Genomic DNA, 20,398 nt, shown 5'->3' on the forward strand with positions numbered 1-20,398 from the left:
AGTGAGGAATATTTTCTGGGCCTGCAGGCTTTAGGAAGCCTTCCCTTAGCCTGGGAATGGGATCTGATCTGTCCACTGGAGCCAGCTCCTCTGAGGAGGAAGGGAGGGCTATAAGGGGGAGGAGGCCATGAGTGTTGACATCTTCATCGTCCACTGTGTCCCCCCTTTCCAGCGCAAGATTGTGGAGAGCGCAGCATGCAACTACTATCACTGAGACACGATCGGTGTGCTCCTGAATGGTCCAGGCATCAGAAGTGCATCCTGAGAAGACCGATGGCTCTCTCCACCACAGCCCTTGTGGTGCCCTGGCTCCTACTGTACCGCTGCTCAGCTTCTGTTCTTAGATGGCGGAGAGGGCGTCATGAGTCACCTTTTGAGGGGAGAGCCCTTGTCACCCAGCAGCCAACCATCCAGCCGGGCTGAAGCACTGAAGAGCCCCGGCACCTGGGAGTATCTGAGGATGTAGGCATCGTGGGAGATGCCTGGGTACCTTGCACGGACTTGTAGAATCAGCATCCTGCGAACACACACTATCTGCATGTTCATAGAGTGGAAGCCCTTCCTGTTGACAAAGGCACTGGGCTCACCTGCTGGTGCCTTGATGGCCACATGTGTGCAGTCTATTGTACCCTGGATGCGAGGGAAGCCAGAAATCATTGCGAAGCCTCTGGTTCACTGCGTCTGGCTTGCCTGGTCCCAACGGAAGTGGATGAAGTTCAATGCACGCCTGAACAGAGCATCTGTGACCTGCTTGACACAAGTGTGGACAGCTGATTGAGAGACACCGCAAAGATCACCCACCGAACCCTGGAAGGAGTCAGAGGCATAGAAGTTGAGGTGAGTTGTGACCTTCAGAGCCACTGGCATGGGGTGTCCATCCATACAGCTAGGGGAGATCTCAGGCCCAATAATCTGACAGATATAGTTCATTACTTCCCTTGACAGACAGAGTCTCCTTCGGCACTGTACCTCAGACATAATGAGGTAACTGCTTCGGCACCTGTCTACCCTGGTGGCAGGAAAGTGGTGCCTTCTGTGGCCCCTTCCACCTTGGACTACCTCTTGGTCCAGCGCCTCTTGTGCCTGCACCAAAGGTGACTCCCCCAGAGGCTGAATGTGCACTCCTGGCCTCCTCCCCCTTCTCGCCCTCCCTTCCTCCTCAGAGGAGCTGGCTCCAGTGGACAGATGAGATCCCATTCCCAGGCTAAGAGAAGGCTTCCTGAAGCCTGCAGGCCCAGAAAAGATTCCTCACTGCAGGGTGCTGTCCTGAAGGTTAACAGTCCAGAAAAAGCTGCTGGGATGTGTTCTGAAGCACTGCAGTTCACACAGGCAAGTTCAAAAAACTTGCACCAATAAATACTTACCAGAGCAGATTCACGACCCCACTGAGCCCTTTTATCCCGCCCGTTGTTCAGGTTAATACAAATGACTCCTACCCGCCTGCCCGTTGTGCCCGTGCACCAACCCAAAGATCACACGGGCACTGATAAATTGGAGTCAGTTGAAGACTAAAGGGCCCTATGCAACCCGTTAATTAATGGCGGGCGCGCGTCGGACTTCACCGCGCACCCGCCCAGTGAAATATTGCGATGGCTGCACATGATGAGTCCAGCAGTGATTCTGAGGATGAGCATGGACAGGGAAATACTGAGGGGGTAGACACTGACCCGAGCATACTGCAGGGTGGCAGGGACACCCAGGATGCTTTAATCCAATGAGCCTTCTGCTAGCACAACACAAATGGATCACCAGGACAAGCCTGGGCTGGCGCTTCAACCCTTGATCCCAAGTGCAAAATCTGCCAGGTCATCAGCAGTAACTAAGGACCTTGTTTATAAAGATGAATGTCCAAATAAACACTCATGACACTTTTCTTAAACATACACATGCAGAAGAAACAAGGCACCCTCAGCCATGTTCACACATGGCAGTTAATGTGTGAATCTGAAGTTCTCACAGTTATTAAGCAATAGTGTAAACCATCTAAAATAAATAAGGACCTAATCTCATGCCAACAGAAAAGCACCAGTGAGAAATCCATGGTGTGCCTAATGTGCCTTATGCTTTCATTTCTGGGTTCTATGTCTTGGAGCTGCCCCATTGCTTGGAGTAGCATCTGAGACAGCCTGCTGACTCTGCTGTCCTGTTGGCCTCGATGACCTTGGTGGCCGTCCTCTGGCCCGTGGAGCCAGTGCTGGCCCCACCTGGGAGGGATCTGCCAGTTCCACAGCTGGCATCACCCCACTTGTCGCAGCCTCACCGGGTGCTATGGTCACTGGGAGAAGGGCGGAGGAACTGCTGCCCTCATCCAGAGTGCGCTGAGAGGAGCCCACAGAGATGACAGGCAGCTGCTGCACCAACGTGAGTTCGCTAAGGACCTCCCTGCTCACCATGGATGGATGTACAATGAGCTGGGAAACTTCATACCCAGACCATCTCCCACACTGGCACTGACCAGCTGAGGTCATTGCCGATGTGAGGGCTTGCTGGTCAGAGCGCATCCCCAGGAAACCCTGCTGGGTCTCCTGGAGGAGCCTCTCCATGAGAGTCACCACTCTCTCCATGGAGGACGCTTGGTACTCGGACATGAGGCTTATTGCTTCGGCGATCGTCCACGTAAAGTCCTCCACCATGGTGACCAAGCCAAGTATAGCCTCATGTATCTCCCCCAGATGCTCCCACACACCTGGCTGCATCTCCTGCTCCTGCTGCGTTGCGGACAACTCCAGAGGCACATCATCAGGCACCGACTGAGCATGTGCCTGATCCCCTGCAGTCCTCTGACTGCTGGCACCATGGGCACCCTCTGTCTCTGCCAGCTCTTCCAGTGCCTGTGAAGTGCCCTCACCGCTGTGCCCCGGGACACTAGCCAATGTTCGAATTCCCACCGAAGTGCTAGTATCTCCACTGGTGCCTGCCTGGCAGAGATGGTGTGATGCTGATGAGACTTCAGGGCCCTCAGGTGTGAGAGGGAGCATCTTCTACTCCTTCCCCTGGTGCTGCTCTGATGATGCTGAAAGAAAGAACAAGGACAGTGGATCAGTTAACGTGCAGACAATGACAAACTTCATCCCTGTCCCCCCGGCTCAACCTTCCAGAACCAATGGCCCAGCAATGTTGCTACAATAACTAATGTAACAACATCAGTGCTATGGCTGTTGGAAGGACAATGCGGACCTCATTGTTGGCCTTAAATTCCTGGCCGTGCCACCCCAGATTCACTGACACCAGTCAGCCTGGGTGCATGGCGTTTCTCCAGTTAAAGGGCCTCCTGCTTGACGTGGCTTAATATGGAGAGCTGTGCCTGTCCGCCTCCAGTCCTCACAAGATCGGCCACGTTCCGTGCATTCTTCTCCTGAAAAAGAGAGAAGACTTTTCATTAGGGCAAATGGCACAAGGGCTCTGCTCGTGCACGGCACACCCCAACCAGAGTGGGGCATAACAGGCCTCCAGTGCCTCCTCTCCCCGCAGCTGCTGATCACTCAGATCAAGATGCTAGGCCTGCTCCCCATCCCCCCAACACCCCCTTGGACACATGCTGCGTACATCACATTAGGAACCACACAGCATTTCCTCCCATAGCAAGGAGGCACAAGCACGTGCAGCGTAGAGGGTAGCAGATGGTTCTTTGCCACGACACCTTGAGGCTCCCCTTCCATCATCTCATCACCCTGACTAGGACATGTCCTGGAGTTCTGAGTATGCGCCTAGCTGCAGCTCCTCCAGGTTGTTCCCAAACTAAGCATTTTGCGACTAAGAACACACATAGGGCGGGGGAGAACTCATCTCCTCATGACCCACTCAGGCTGACCTCAGCATGGGCACCATCTGCTTGGCCACCCAGCAAAGGAAAAATGCCCTAAATTATTCAATACAATCACGACAGTAAGACTTGGTTGGGGGGGGGGTTGGTCTCAGAGGGTAAGGCTACCTGCTGGGTTAAATGCCCAATGCCAAGATGGTACTCGCCTTGCCAGAGTGCAACAAATCATTGAAGCATTTGTGACACTGCATCCAGGTGCACTGAACCACATCGCAGGAGGTCACCACATCCGCCACCACCCCCCAGGCACATTTGGTCATGTGGGGGTGGGGGGGGTCCTCCTCCCATCCTGGGGGACCAGCACCTCCCGCCATGCGGCCATCTCCTCGAGGGGAGCAGCAAGGCAGTCATCAGAAAAACGAGGGGCGCTTTGGTCCCCATCTGGCCTACCCAGCAGCCTGCCCTGCTCCTCTGGCCTTCCCTCGAGCCTGGCCTGAACCTTTGGCCTTCCCTCGAGCCTGACCTGCTCCTCTGGCCTACCCTCCAGCCTGGCCTGCACACCTGAACTCCTCTGCTGTAGCCTGGAACTGGCCATTGTGAGCAGCCTACAGGAGGTTGCCAGGCCTTCATTTAAACAGACTGCCGGGTCGCCATTGGACACCTGCCACTGCCCGCACACTCCCACTATCCACGGGAGTCAGCAAATACACTGGGCAGACATTAATTGGCCCACCGTGTAAAATGGCGGAGCGGATCCAATCATGAGCGGCGATCAGGTCTGCGCCTGCCTGCGCCCACTCCCGCTTCTCCCCCCGCAAATGGAAAATCCTGGCCATAATCACACGCACACATTCACACACTCTCACAAACATACATTCACTCACTTATTCTCTTTCACACATGCTCACTCAGCCACACACACACATTGCAGCTTTCGTGAAAAAGCTGAAATTTCTCAAGTTTCTCTGCTGAGAGGATGTTTCCCCTTGGGAAATCTAGAACCTCAGGTACAGTTTTATTTTGCTATTCCAGCCATGTTCTTAGTGCAAACTGGCTGCAGGGTCAGGAGGATAGAGTAGCAGCAGAAATGGACTGAGCATTGGGATGGGTGGGTCGTGGCAGGGGGAGCTTCATGAAGCTGAATGTCATCCAGAAAAGAAGAGGGATGTTCGCAGGTGACCTAGTTCATAGGAGCAACAGGGCCAGACTGAGCAACCTGAACCTTAGTGTGGAGCAATACAGTAAGTGATACACTTTCTACATTGTCTGTGGCAGTTAAGGTCACCGGATCCCTGCATTTCAGGCTGAAGTTGATGATATTTATAACATAGTCTCGTTGAAAGCATTCCTTCCCAAAGTAGGCCATTGATGCATAATTTACCAGAGCAAATTATTTCATTGCATTTTTCCATACAGCCCAGGAAACAGAGGGAAAGATTTGTGAGGTGTTCAACCATTTTAAGATTTCCATGAGTGCATCGACTCTGCACATCTTCAACAAGACTCCTGTCATGAAACCTGGTACCTTCATGAACAACGAAGGGTTTCACTGCCAAAATATTCAGTGGTCTGTGACCACCGACAGTGTTTCATACAGAGCCTGCCTACTTTCTAGGCAGTTCTTAGGATGCCAATGTTCTCCAGCAGTCCAGCATTCCTCTGTTATATTATGGACTTAGTTATGTGGAGAGACTGGAGAAACAAAGTTGTTCTCCTTTGAGCAGTGAAGGTTAAGGGGGTATTTAATAGAGGTGCACAAAATTGTGAGGGTTTTGACAGAATAAATTGGGAGAAATTTCCTCCAACAAGAGGAATGGTAACTAGAGGATTTAAGGTAATTAGCAAATGAACCAGAGGGGAGATGAGGTGAGTTTATTTTACAGAGCAAGTTGTCATGATTTGGAGTTCCCTGCCTGAAAGGGTGGAGCAAGCAGATTCAAAAAGATATTGGGATATATATTTGAAGGGTAACATTTTGCAGAGCTCTGGGGGAATAATTCAAAGAGCCAACACAGGCATGGTGGGCTAAATGGCCTCCTTTGGTGTTGTATGATTCTTCCATTTCCCATCCTTTTGACGAGGAGCAACACACTGCAAGGTGGCAGCCAGGAGATGAGAGACATCCTCTCAGACATGGCTGATGACCCCATTCCAAAATCCAAGGACACCAAAAGGGATCAGATACCAAGAGTGGTCAGGGCCCAACCACAGCAATCACTGAGCTACCTGGTTTGCTACCTGAACCAGTCTGGGTACAGTCCGTGGGAGAGTGTTGATGATAGTTGGCCCTCTGCTGAGTCCTGTGTAACATTGCTCTGCAATGGGCAGAGCCATTCATGGCGAAAGATCAAGAGGACCGTCTGCCATACAATGCCAAGGAAACTGATGAGTTAAAGGATGCAGGATTTCCTCTGGGTTCGGAATCCTGTACAAGATTTAGGAATGAAATCAGGAAATGTTTATCCATGCAAAACTTAGTGGAAATCTGGAGCTTCCAAAGGGCTGCGCATGCCTGGGGGTCAACTGAAAGTTTCAAGACAGAGATTGACAGAATTTTGGTGATTAAGAGTATTAAGGACTCAGGAAAAAAGGCAGGTTAATGGAGTGGTGGCAAGCAACAGCCATGATCTAACTGAATGGTAGATCAGGCTTGGAGGGGTGGACAGCCGATTCCTGTTCCTATGCAGCAGCAGCAATGGGAGGTTGACAATATCAGGCTGAAGCCAGAGCTGCATGATAGCACCTCGTGGACCATCACTCCTTATAAATGGTTCTTTCTGTCACCCCCACTGCTCACCTGCATCGCAGATCATCATGTGAAGCAGCCCATTTCCTCACCAATACAGAGTTTCCATCTACTGACCCACATTTATATATATGCCACCTGAATTTGTGGCATCCACGACACAAGCAGCCTGCAGACAACATCATCAAAAGAAAAGGTGTTGCAGTTTAATCATGGTTAACAAATGGTTAAAGAAAAAGGCAAACTGATGCTGAGACAAGGTTTTCTGAGATCTTTGTGGTCATTGACCTCCAGAAACTTAAGCCTGAGATGGCCCAGCTGCAGATGGAGGCCATGTTGGCTGCTGCTGAGTGAGTCTGGTCCAGCTGATACCTGGCCATTAGGGTTGCCAACCCTCCTGAATTGGCCTGAAGTCTCCAGCAATTGGAGATCAATCTCCAGGATACTGCTATGCGCAACCTTGGAGAAAAATCATCAGGACATTAAAAAAGATTGCTGTTTTTTGTAGTTTTCTTTGAATATTTCTCTTTAGTAGATATAAAACTATTAAAAATGGGGAAAAGGCTGTATGACTGTCAGTCAAGCAACATCCAATTGGGCAATGAGAATTGTTTGCTTTCCGATTGATGTGGAAGGTGATACGTCACAAAGAAGGGTGTGTTGGTCGACTAATGGTTGGAGTGTACGGGCAAGTCTTGTGATAAGCCTCCAGAATACATTTAATCACAGTTGGCAACTCTACTTGGTATCTACTTCGTCATTAACTGGTTGAGGGGGAGGCAGGAGAGCAGGCATGCTGTTATCACATGAGAGGGCAACATGTGCAACTCCTGTTGTGGCATTGCCACTTCAGTCCTATCACTGCTTTGTGGGAGAGCAGGCTGGGGAATATTGTAATATTAGGGTCTGGCACATAAAGGGCTAACGTCGGACTGAGTACAGTACTGCCCACACAGTGATGGAAGAAAGCACTTGACCCAGACCCAGGGGTCATTGTGGTGTTGAACGGGTTAAGACCTAATCATAGAAATAGCTTCTAGCTGGTACTCTTTTCTGTACATGTGTAAATAGCTTTACTTATTAATAAAGGTGGACAGTTAATCTACTGAAGACTACGAAGACTTTTTTAAGAGACACTGTTCTATAACCAACACCCTCCCAACCTGGTGGCAGCTGGAGGTTAAACCTCTCTAAAATGTTGAAACAAGCCAAGATGCTGGAAAGCTAAAACAAAACCTCAATGAAAATTCTGACCTGAAAGAAGCCCCCAACAGAAGCTGAAGATGCCGAGCGTCACAACTGTCCAGCTCGGAAAATGGCAAGCATAAATTTAAATTCGAATGCCTCATTACTCATCACAGCAAACCGTGGAACAAAAGAAGCTGGCACTGAGCCAATGCAGTCAGCCATTGCTAAAAGACTTCTTCAAGAAGTGCACCATTGTCATTTTACAGACACTCCCAAAATTGTCAAGTGCGGGAAGTCCCTTTGTCTCAGACACAATGGTGATGCCATCTTGAAAGCCTGTAAGCCCTTAAAGCTACATGCACACTTTAAAATTTTTTAACATGGATTACAATTCAACACTTCAATTTGGACTAACCCAAAGCCCAGACCAATACTGGAGAGAGCTAAATTCAATAAGAGAGTCCAACTGCCTGGGGAACCCATTGATTCCTTCATAAGTGATCTCTACAGTGTTATAGAGGGGTGTGAATATGGAGATTTAAAGTCTGAACTTATCAGAGACAGAATAGTGGTTGGTGTAACAGCCGACACTTTTGCTGACATCCTGCAAGCTCAAGAAGATCTAACCCTGGACAAGGCAATCCAGATAGACTGTCTGAATGACACAAGCAGCATAGAACAATCTTAAAGGGAGAGAAATAAAACACGGGGCAGAAGCCAACCCTCAGTCCAGCTTGTTAGGCCACAGAGACATAGGGACAACCCAAGTCAGGGAAAGCAATTCCTGAACTGAGTGCAGCCCAATGCTTCTACTGCAACAGGACTGGGCACCTTGGCAAACGATGCAAGACAAAACCCCAGAAATGCACAGAAAGCCCACAAGTAATCCACAAGCTTGAGACCAAAAACCCAGAAGACACACAGCCATGCTTCTTGGGTGAGGTGAAAGATTGTGGTTTCTCATTCTGGAATACAGACATCTTTATCACTGGTCATTTAGCAAATTTCAAATTAGATTTAAGTGCCAGCATGACTGTCCTATTGAACAAGAAACAATAGCTCAAAGGCATCTAGCTTTGAATGATGGACACTCCACTTTACAGGGTAAGAGGAATTCCACTTCCAGTCACTGGCATGATTCTGGAGCCACTAAGGTATGGTAGCAAACAGACCTTTTAACTGATGTACTTCATCTAAAGCCAACCTTTCTCTCTCCTGAGTAGGGACGCCTGTGTAACCTTGGATCTCCTCCAGATGGCAGAGGATGTCAAGGCAAACACTGTCATTAGCCAACCAGCACTGCACGGTCCCAGGTACTCAAACAAATAAGAGTATTCCAGCCACGACTTCAACCCTGAACTCTCTTCTCTCTTTGTTGAGCAGGTTTGTCCATTCTCATTGCAGGCCCCAGAAACTGCCTTGTGGTCAGACCAGCCTACTGACCACGAGATAACCACAATGCCTCCAGTGGGGGTGGTACAAGAGAGTGATCAGCAGTCCCAGAAGCCTCTACCTCCGACTACGATGATGGTATAGCTGGTCAACATAGCAACCACCGTGCACACACTGCAGCTTCCAGCCTGCTTGCCATGACAAGGGATGCTGGAACCTGGTAACAGTCTCCCGCCATCAACAAAAAAGCAGAGGAGAGTGCGCCACTAAACCTTCTTCTCACCACAGGAATGCTCTTCCTTAGCCACAGAGAGCATTGTGACAGCCTACATGTAGAAAGAAGAAAAGAAAGAAGCAACACGGAGATGAACACAATGTTCATCCACCCTGCAAGAAATGATTTAGAGTAGCAGCAGCTACTGATCAATGCAACAGCCAAAACAAGTGCAGTTCAACATGAATGAATGGAAGGAAAATATGAACGCATACCAAAACGCCAGTCCAATCTTTCAGCTAACAGGAAGAACCAGAACCAACCACTCCTCCAACAGAATGGTGAACGAGATACTCAAGGGTTATAAGGTCTCTAGACCACCTGAACCTGTAAATTCAAGGAGTTGAAGTGGTGAGATGGGGTAGCGAGAATGTTGTAATAATACTAATACAGTAATAGCAATAATATAGTAATAGAAATCATGTAGCAACAACAGTGTAAATGCATGAGATTGATAATAATATAAGACATGAAATAAAATTAGTGTAACTCCATACACCTTGGATAAAGACTTGGGGGGAGGTATAGTATAAGAATCTGGCACATACAGGCTTAATGTGGGTCTGAGTACAGTACCGTCCACATACTGATGTAGGAAGGCACATGACCCAGACCCAGTGGTCAGTGTGGTGTTGAGCAGTGCTGGATTAAGGCCTAAGCATGGAGGTAGCTCCTAGCCTGTACCCTTTTCCGTATGTGTGTAAATAGTTCTACATTTTTTTATTCATTCACAGGATGTGGGCTTCACTGACTGGGCCAGCATTTATTGCCCATCCCTTGTTGCCCTTGAGAAGGTGGTGGTGAACTGCCTTCTTGAACCGCTGCAGTCCATGTGGTGTAGGTACACCCACAGTGCTGTTAGGAAAGGAGTTCTAGAATTTTGATCCAGCGACAGTGAAAGAACAGTGAGATATTTCCAAGTCAGATGGTGAGTGACTTGGAGGGGAGCTTCCAGCTGGTGGTGTTCCCATCTATCTGCTGCCCTAGTCCTTCTAGATGGAAATGGTCATGGGTTTGGAAGGTGCTGTCTAAGGAGCCTTGGTGAACTTGTTAATAAGGATTTATAGTTAAACTACTGAAGACTACGAAGATTTCTTTAAGAGACTCTGTTCTGTAACCAACATCGTCCCAAAAGATATCTCTGGTGCCATTGAGAGACTGGGGAAGCAGGTTAGCAAGAGCGCCAAAGACAGTGGAGATGGTGGAGCTCACATCCTGAATAGCACCAGTTCAATCAAAGACATTGGTTCTGGTGCCACAGCCTCTTGTACAGGGGACCCAGCTGCAGACTTAATCATTTGCTCCATGATAGACTGCAGAGCGATGACACCTTGCACCACTATGCCACTCAAATGTTAATATACATGGTGTGATGATTCTTAAATAGGCAATCCAATGCCTCAAGCAATTTCTTGAGATCTTTCTTTTAAAGCTGGCCTGCTGCTGTCTGCACCACTGTCTTGCACTTGAGATTTCCCTCTGATCAATGTTTTTTCCACTATTGCCAGTTCCTGCTGACTAGTGCAGGGCTGTTCAACCTGTGCAGGCCTCTCTAATTCACTCTCTATTCCATCTGGGGAACCAATTCCTGCGCTGGTTACTAGGGGAGGATGAAGTGAGTGGGTGTGTATTTTTGATTTGATGGTCCCTCTCTCCATTTCATGCTGCAGGTTTCAAGTTGTGGGATGGCCCTGGATAAAAAAGGAAGGAGAATGAGGTTCAGCAAGTAAGGGGAAGGTTACCCAGCAGCAGACGAGCGGCAGTGCAATGCAGCACCACCAGTTCATCATCCAACCTGTACTTGAGGAAAGGGAAAAGAAAAGAGAAATAAATAGATGTCCAGATGGACTTGGTCTCCTGCATTTCCAGCTCCAGATTCCTGCCCAAAATACCTTGAAGGCTCCCTCGTCCTTGAATGAGTGAGAGAGAGTTTATATGGAAGCTGATCCTCCCCCAGTTTTATCCTCCCCGTTGTCCTGCAGAAGGGGTAGGAGTGAGTTACTGTGTAATTCTCATAAAGGGCTATAGATATGTGGGGCAGCTTCATAAAGTGTGCATGCTAAAAGGGAAGATAGAACAAGTGATTCCCATTTATACACCATCTTTCACAACTTCAGGGCATCCCAAAGTGCTTTATATCCAATGAAGTACTTTGAAGTGCAGTTGCTGTTTTAATGCAAGAAATGTGGCAGCCAATTGACACATAGCAAGCTCCCACAAACAACAATGAAATAAATGACAAACATAAAAAAAAATTAGGAACAATTTCTAGAGTCAGAGGGTGGTGAATCTTTGGATTTTAAAAAATTATTCAGTCACAGGGTATGGGCTTCGTTGGCTGGGCCAGCATTTATTGCCCATCCTTAGTTGCCCTTGAGAAGGTGGTGGTAAGCTACCTTCTTAAACCGCTGCAGTCCATGTGATGTAGGTACATCTACAGTGCTGTTAAGAAGGGAGTTCCAGGATTTTGACCCAGTGACAGTGAAGTAATGGTGATATATTTCCAAGTCAGGATGGTGAGTGACTTGGAGGGAACTTCCAGCTGGCGGTTTTCCCATCTATCTGCTGCCCTTGTTCTTCTAGATGATTGTGGTCCTGGGTTTGGAAGGTGCTGTCTAAGGAGACTTGGTGAATTCCTGCAGTGCATCTTGTAGATGGTACACACTGCTGCTACTGTGCATCGGTGGTGGAGGGAGTGAATCTTTGTGAACGTGGTGCCAACCAAGTGGGCTGCTTTTTCCTGGATGGTGTCAAGCTTCTTGGGTGTTGTGGGAGCTGCACTCATCCAGGCAAATGGAGAATTTTCCATTATACTCCTGACTTGTGCCTTGTAGATGGTGGACAGGTTTTGGGGAGTCAGGAGGTGAGTTACCCGTCGCATAATTCCTAGCCTCTGACCTGCTCTTGTAGCCACAGTATTTATATGGCTAGTCCAGTTCAGTTTCTGGTCAATGATAACCCCAAGATTTTGATAGTGGGGGATTCAGTGATGATAATGCCATTGAACATCAAGGGGCGATGGTTAGATTCTCTCTTGCTGGAGATGGTCATTGCCTGACACTTGTGTGGTGCGAATGTTGCTTGCCACTTGTCAGCCCATGCCTGGATATTGTCCAGGTCTTGCTGCATTTGGCAATGGACTGCTTCAGTACCTGAGAAGTTGTGAACATTGTGCAATCATCAGCCCACTTCTGACCTTATGATGGAAGGAATGTCATTGATGAAGCAGCTGAATGTGGTAGGGCTGAAGACACCACCCTGAAGAACTGCAGTGATGTTCTGGAACTGAGATGGCTGACCTCCCCAACTACAACCATCTTCCTTTGTGCATGGTATGACTCCAACCATTGGAGAGATTTCCTCCTGATTCCCATTGACCCCAATTTTGCTAGGGCTCCTTGATACCACACTCAGTCAAATGCGACCTTGATATCAAGGGCAGTCACTCTCACCTCACCTCTGGAATTCAGCTCTTTTGTCCATGTTTGAACCAAGGCTGTAATGAGGTCAGGAGCTGAATGGCCCTGGCAGAACCCAAACTAAGTGTCAGTGAGCAGGCTATTGCTAAGTAAGTGCTGCATGATAGCACTGTTGATGATCCCTTCCATTACTTTACTGATGATCGAGAGTAGACTGATGGGGCGGTAATTACCTGGTTAGATTTGTCCTGCCTTTTGTGTACAAGGCATACCTGGGCAATTTTCCACATAGCCAGGTAGATGCCAATGTCTTAGCTATACTGGAACAATTTGGCTAGGGGCACGGCACGTTCTGGAGCACAAGTCTTCAGTACTGTTGCCGGACTATTGTCAGGGCCCGTAGCCTTTGCAGTGTCCAGTGCCTTCAGCTGTTTCTTGATATCATATGGAGTGAATTGACTTGGCTGAAGACTGGCATCTGCGATGCTGATGACCTCCAGAAGAGGCCGAGATGGTTCATCCATTCTTCTGACTGAAGATTGTAGCAAATGCTTCAGCCTTATCTTTTGCACTGATGTGCTGGGCTCCTCCATCATGGAGGATGGGGATATTTGTGGAGCCTCCTCCTCCAGTGAGTTGTTTAATTGTCCACCACCATTCACGGCTGGATGTGGCAGGACTGCAGAGCTTAGATCTGATCCGTTGATTGTGGGATCGCTTAGCTCTGTCTATCACTTAATGATTATGCTGTTTGGCATGCAAGTAGTCCTGTGTTATGGTTTCACCAGGTTGACACCTCATTTTTAGGTATGCCTGGTGCTGCCCTCCTGCACTCTTCATTGAACCAGGGTTTATCCCTGGCTTGATGATAATCGTAAAGTGGGGGATATGCTGGGCCATGAGGTTGCAGATTATGTTTGACTACAATTCTGCTGCTGCTGATGGCTCACAGCACCTCATGAATATCCAATTGCTAGATCTGTTCGAAATCTATCCTATTTAGCATGGTGGTAGTGCTATACAACACGATGGAGGGTATCCTCAATGTAAAGGCAGAACTTTGCCTCCACCAGGGCTGTACCAATACCATCATGGACAGAAGCATCTGGAGTGGGCAGGTTGGTGGGGATGAGATCAAGTATGTTTTTCCCTCTTGTTGGGTCCCTCACCACTTGCTGCAGACCCAGTCTAGCAGCTATGTCTTTTAGGACTCGGCCAGCTCAGTCAGTAGTGGTGCTACCAATCCATTCTTGATGATGGACATTGAAGTCCACCATCCAGAGTACATTCTGTGCCCTTGCCATCTTCAGTGCTTCTTCCAGTGTTTCCTCCAAGTGGCGTTCAACATGGAGGAGCACTGTTTCATCAGCTGAGGGAGGGCAATACGTGGTAAGCAGCAGGAGGTTTCCTTACCCATGTTTGACCTGATGCCATGAGACTTCATGGGGTCTGGAGTCGATATTGAGGGTATACCACTGTGCCGCCACCTCTGCTGGGCCTGTACTGCCGGTGGGACAGGATATGGTGGTGTCTGGGACATTATCTGTATGACTATGTCAGGCTGTTGCTTGACTCGTCTGTGAGACAACTTCCAATTTTCGCATGAGCTCCCGGATGTTAGTAAGGTGGGCTTTGCAGGGTTGACAAGACTGAGATTGCTGTTGTATGTTTCCGGTGCCGGTGCCAGTGCCTAGGCCGGTGCCAGGTGGTTCGTCTGGTTTCATTCCTTTTTTGTGACTTTGTTACAACTCAGTGGCTTGCTAGGCCATTTCAGAGGGCATACAAATATACCATTGCCTCCTCCCTATCCCAGAGGCCTGTGGAGGCTCAGTCATTGAGTATGTTCAAAGTAGAGGTCGATAGGTTTCTAGATACCAATGACACTAAGGAATATAGAGATAGTGCAGGAAGATGATGTTGAGGTGAAGATCAGCCATGATCGAGCTAAATGGTAGAGCAGGCTAAAGGGGCCAAATGGCCTACTCCTGCTTCTATTTCCTATGTTCCTAAATGACTGGGCTATCTGTTTAAGGAGTTGGTGAAAGGATAAATGTTTTTCAGGCTCTACTGCTCTTCTTTAAATAGTGCCTTAGAATCTTTTGTTTCAACTTGAGATAGCAGGTGGGGTCTCAGTTTAACATCTCATCTGAAAGATGGCTCTTCTGACACTGCAGCAACACTCCAGTGCTGTACTAGGGTATGCACATGGTTATCTGCTCCAAAATCCTGGAATGGAACTTGATCCTACAATCTTCTGAAAGTAAGGTACCAGTCAGCCACAGATAGCACATGGCTGCAAAGTGAAAAAGCAGTCAGGAGAAGAATGAAATGCTTTCCAATTGTCTTCTGATTAAGGCTGTTCTGAGGGAAGCAGCAAGAGCTGAGAGTGTGGTTAGTATGAGAAGGAAGGTTGGTCAGGATTCCATTAAGTTACATTCGCGCCACACAAGTGTCAGGCAATGACCATCTCCAACAAAAGAGAATCTAACCATTGTCCCTTGACGTTCAATGGCATTAGCATCACTGAATCCCCCACTATTAACATCCTGGGAGTTACCATTGACCAGGAACTGAACTGGATTAGCTATATAAATAATGGGGCTATAAGAGCAGCTCACAGGCTAGGAATCCTGTGACAAGTAACTCACCCCCTGACTCCCCAAAGCCTGTCCACTATCTACAAGGTACAATTCAGGAGTGTGATGGAATACTCTCCACTTGCCTGGACAAGTGCAGCTCCCACAAAATTCAAGGAGCCTGACACCATCCAGGAAAAAGCAGCCGGCTTGATTGGCACCACATCCACAAACATTTACTCCCTCCACCACCGACGCACAGTAGCAGCAGTGTGTACCATCTACAAGATGAACTGCAGGAATTCACTAAGGCTCCTTAGATAGCACCTTCCAAAGCCAAGACCACTATCATCCAGAAGGGCCAGGGCAGCAGATACATGGGAACACCACCACCTGGAAGTTCTCCTCCAAGTCACTCGCCACCCTGGCTTGGAAATATATCGCTGTTCCTTCACTGTCGCTAGGTCAAAATCCTGGAACTCCCTTCCTAACAGCACTGTGAGTGTACCTACACCACATGGACTGCAACGGCTCAAAAAGGCAGCTCACCACCACCTTCCCAAGAGCAACTAGGGATAGGCAATAAACTTTGGTCCAGCCAGTGAAACCCACATCCCATGAACAAATAAAAAAATTGATTGGGGAATCGTGGGGCTATCGTGGGGCTTGAGCGGGGGAATTGTTTGGACAGCATGGGTGGGTGTGAATTGCTGGATATCATAGCAGTGGCAAGTCCTGTTCTCAGGGACTGAGAAAAGGGATAGAAAGGCACCACTCTCCCCTTTGTTGTTCAGGTAAGGTCATTAAGCTCCTTCCGGCACTGCACCCACATCCTGGGGATAATGCGTCTGGTGTTGACATTCTCAGCTTGTTGCAGCATCTGCCAAGTCACCTTTTGGCCATTAATGGTGGAGAGGACTTGTCTTGGGCCCCTCACCTGCTCCATCCAGCACTTCACCATTGCATCATTGAGCCTGGGAGCGCTTGCAGGAGACATCTGGCACAGAAAGTTTGAAGAAACGTGCCAAATATTTTTCAAATTAAATGTGTACTTCACTCTAAGTGGCGCAAGCTTGCTTTTGAGCCTCCTGAAAATCCCATACTCCTAAGTGGTGGTGAGACAAATCAAATACTCCTAACCTGTGGACAGCTCACCCATGAGAATTTAAGTGAGGTCTAGCCATCAAAATGATTCTGGCCTATGGCTAGTGACAAACAGGCCTGTGCCCCAGTTACCTCACTCCATCAATCCGATTTTCAGCACACATGACACTCAAGCTCTCTGTAATCATGTCCTTTGCAGTAGCCTCCGCTGCCGAGGTGGCTGAGCTATATTTTGAGTAACATATGATGAAATATGTGTGTTCCTCATGTTATAGTTGACAGCAGTTATAACAAGATGATTGTATGAGTTTAGCCTTGCAATACAATGCCAGCAGCATGAAAACATAAACCTCCAAGTGCATACAAGACAGCTTTCATTGTGCAGGTTACAGGCTCTAGACAGAAAGCAACAGCAAGGGAACAAAACTGGCTATCAAATCTAAAGGAATGCCTTTCAACAGAGGAGATAGTCTCCGCCACTTATTCCTGCAGCCAGTCTATTTGGCCTGAAATGTTTTGGGTTGCTTGTAAATGCAGCTGCAGGCCATTGTGTCAGGCACACGCGAGGCCTGCTCTCGGGAACCTGCAGTCTTTTGTTATGCAGATACAGCAGGCAGCAGGCTTTGCTTTTTGTCAGAAGGAAAGCGAGAGAGAGAGAGAGAGAGAGAGGCAGAAGAGAGAAGGGGGAAGAGACGTTGTACTCAGCTGACCAACCCTGCTCCAACGTCACATACTAAATGAGACAAAACAAGGGAACAGCTAGATGCTGAATGCACTCTGCTGCAGCTTTTGTGTTCTCAAGAACCTTGCTGCCCATTTATGACAGCAAGTGCTTAGCTACAACTGCTAAGCCCCGGACAGCGTAGCAATGGCTCTTGTGTTGCAAGTCCATTGGTGATTACCTGGTAAAGCAGCTTTCTCTTTGATTATAAACTCATTTGATCCCTTTTATAGTAACTGTTGTAGATCGGGATCACATCTGCCTGAATCGATTCAAGGGAGGCAGAGTGGGACACTCCAGTATTGAGGGAAAACTGTCTTTGTGAGCCACTTGCAATAGAAGAGATAGGTGGAACGGTTCAGTAGCTGGACAGCTCCCTGTCTTCGGCTGCTTGAGAGCATCTGTGTGTGTGTATGTGTTTGTGTGTTTGTGTGTATGTTTGTGTGTGAGCGAGCGAGCTCCACACAAAGCTCTGGTCTCTCCTCACTGCATATCCTCCAGAAGACCAGCTCGTAGATCATGGCCAGCGTGCAGCAAGGCGAGAAACAGCTCTTCGAAAAGTTCTGGAAGGGAACCTTCAAGGCAGTGGCCACCCCCCGCCCAGAGAGCATCATCGTCGCCAGCATCACAGCCCGGAAGACTCTCACCAAGTAAGTGTGCATTTTCCCGTCTTTGAAAAAAAAGGTCAGAACATTGTAGGCCACGAGTACATTGGCAGGCTGTTGTAGATTTAATTGACCATCTGCTATAGTTAGCACTCAGCTATGTACTGAAGCTGCTTGAGCACTCTGCCTATTGGAACTGCCTGTTGTTATCTTGATAAGCACAGTTTCCTTGTCCATTGTACAGCTTGTGGGAAGACTTAGACTAGAAGAGCAATGATACTCAGGGGGTGGCGATGAAAAACGTTAGTGAAGTCAGGGTGGAAGCTATCATCCTCATCGATAAGAACAAAGGATATCAAAAAAAGGCCAAGAGTATTTCACTCCTTCAATTCAAGCGGTGATATTTTTAGGAGAATAAAGTTCATCGTTTATTCTTCTCAGACTGACCATATTTTTAATCTATAAAAGCTTTATTAGCCTTGAGGTCTTTGGGTTAAGGAAGAGTTTTATTGACTGCCACAGTCGGTCAGATTGTTTATTCTTGAAGGACAAGCTGGAGTTTAACAGATATTTGGGTGAAATCAAATAATAGGAAGTATGGCAACAACATGTGGCAAGTGTTATTCATGAACAGGATTTCATCAAAAGGTTTGAGGATTGAATGTCTTGCTGAATGGTTAAAAAAAAAGAAACTATATTTCAAACAGTTATGATTAGTTTGTTTTCATGGCTGTTCATGTATTGCAATCGAGGCCAATTAGACAGTGGAAAGGTGGTACTTCTGTATGAACTGGGATTCATCTGTGTGTTTAAACTACTGTATTGTACCAGGCTAACCAGCTGCGATGTACCAAGCTGTTTACGACGTGTCTCCAGTGACAACAGCATATAACCATTCATTTCAAATCAAACATGACACAGTATGAAGTAATAGCAGACACAGTCAAGTGCACACCTTTTAAAGAAAAATGGGAAAGGTATAAAAAGACTATAACCAAGAATGGGAAGCAACAAAATTTTCTTCCACTTACATTTCAGCTCGTATTGCACTGTCAGCTGAGTCTGGGTTATAAGACAGTCCTGGTTACTGGCTGCTTTAATTCCCTTCCACTATAACTACACTAACGCTGGCAGAAAAAGCTTTCCGAGAAATAATGTACTGTTGTAAACAGTACTGCTAACACATTCACTTTGTCCATTATTTGGACTGGATTATAGGGAAGGTTCAGATCATAAAACAGAGCCTCTTGTGATTCAGTTTAAGATGGCCAGCAAGAAGCACTCATTAGAAAAATGATTACAGTGGGAATGGGTCTGTGTTCAGATTCTTGAGGCATACTTGAAGTTTACTCAAGAATCTTTAACTTAAAGGAAAACATCTGCTTCTGGTTCAGCGTACCTCTAGACTAATATTCCTAATTAATAAATGTAATGATCAACTCATGGACTATTTCTTAATATATATTCATTGCTATCAGAATTCCAAGAGCAATTCAAGCAGGGTAAATACTAAGTCAATTCCAATAAAGATGCATTCAGTGAATGCTCTATGTTGATCTTTCTTTTGTAGCACTGTACAATCAATACATTAGTTTGTATGTTTGTGTATGTGTGTGTCCTCTTATTCGTTGTGTTGCTATGTCACTGGAAGTTCATTTGAATCTGCCTGCAGACTCCCTGCAGCCTGCAGTTTGGTAATTAGTGCTGGCTGTCCAATCCCCCACTTATATATCTGACTTAACATTGACACTGTATTCAGCACTGCTACAGCTGTCGGGTCTCCTATGCCATTGTATCTACAAGCTGTTTCCTACCAGCCTGGGTTCATTAAAAATTCAGCTTATTTTGTGAGAGGAGGCCTGGGCGTACAGCAGATGGCTTGCAGACCGATACTAAGCCTGGCTTTTCTCCTCATCCTCAGCAGATGCTGTGTAACTTTGATTTTAAGGAAGACAGAACTGCAGGACAGTTTAAAGGGAACTTTCACAAAAGTTTTTTTTTTAAATGTGCATTGTGTATTGGAGGGGAGGTGGTTGCTGGTGGGGTTCTGAGCAGGCAGGAGTTAACACTATGGATTCAGAGAACTAAAATGAAAGGGAATTATTATTATTAGCTTTCCTATTGTAGGAACATAATGTCCTTATGCATGTAATATACACTTGGTAATTGATGGATTTCGAAATTGGGTTCTTTGTTGAAATCTGCACAATTATTACTTCCTGAACAGATGACAAGTTGGTAGTATTTGGCACTTTGCTGAGGCATCCGTGAACAGATGTTATTAGTAACATCCTCATCCCTGCTACACAGTGACTAAGAAATGACAGATAGGACATTCTGTTTTTGTGAGTTACTATGTATGTGTACCTTTTTTAAAGGCAAATGGAGCAATGCTCGGAATACAATAAAGAAGCTGATTCCCATTTCTGGGCTACAGATTTAAGTGCCGCTACAGTCTTAGATCAGAAGTGGGGACAGAGGGATTGTTTATGCTGGCTTTGCCCCGGAATGCTTTTAGGCACAGATTGAAGTGTGAACCATTACTGCTGGCATGGTAACGAAAATGGTCCTTCCAACCACCAGATTTTTCACTGACACTGCAATTTAATG

This window comes from Carcharodon carcharias, chromosome 13 (genome assembly GCF_017639515.1).
Source record: "Carcharodon carcharias isolate sCarCar2 chromosome 13, sCarCar2.pri, whole genome shotgun sequence".
In the NCBI taxonomy this organism is placed as follows: Eukaryota; Metazoa; Chordata; class Chondrichthyes; order Lamniformes; family Lamnidae; genus Carcharodon; species Carcharodon carcharias.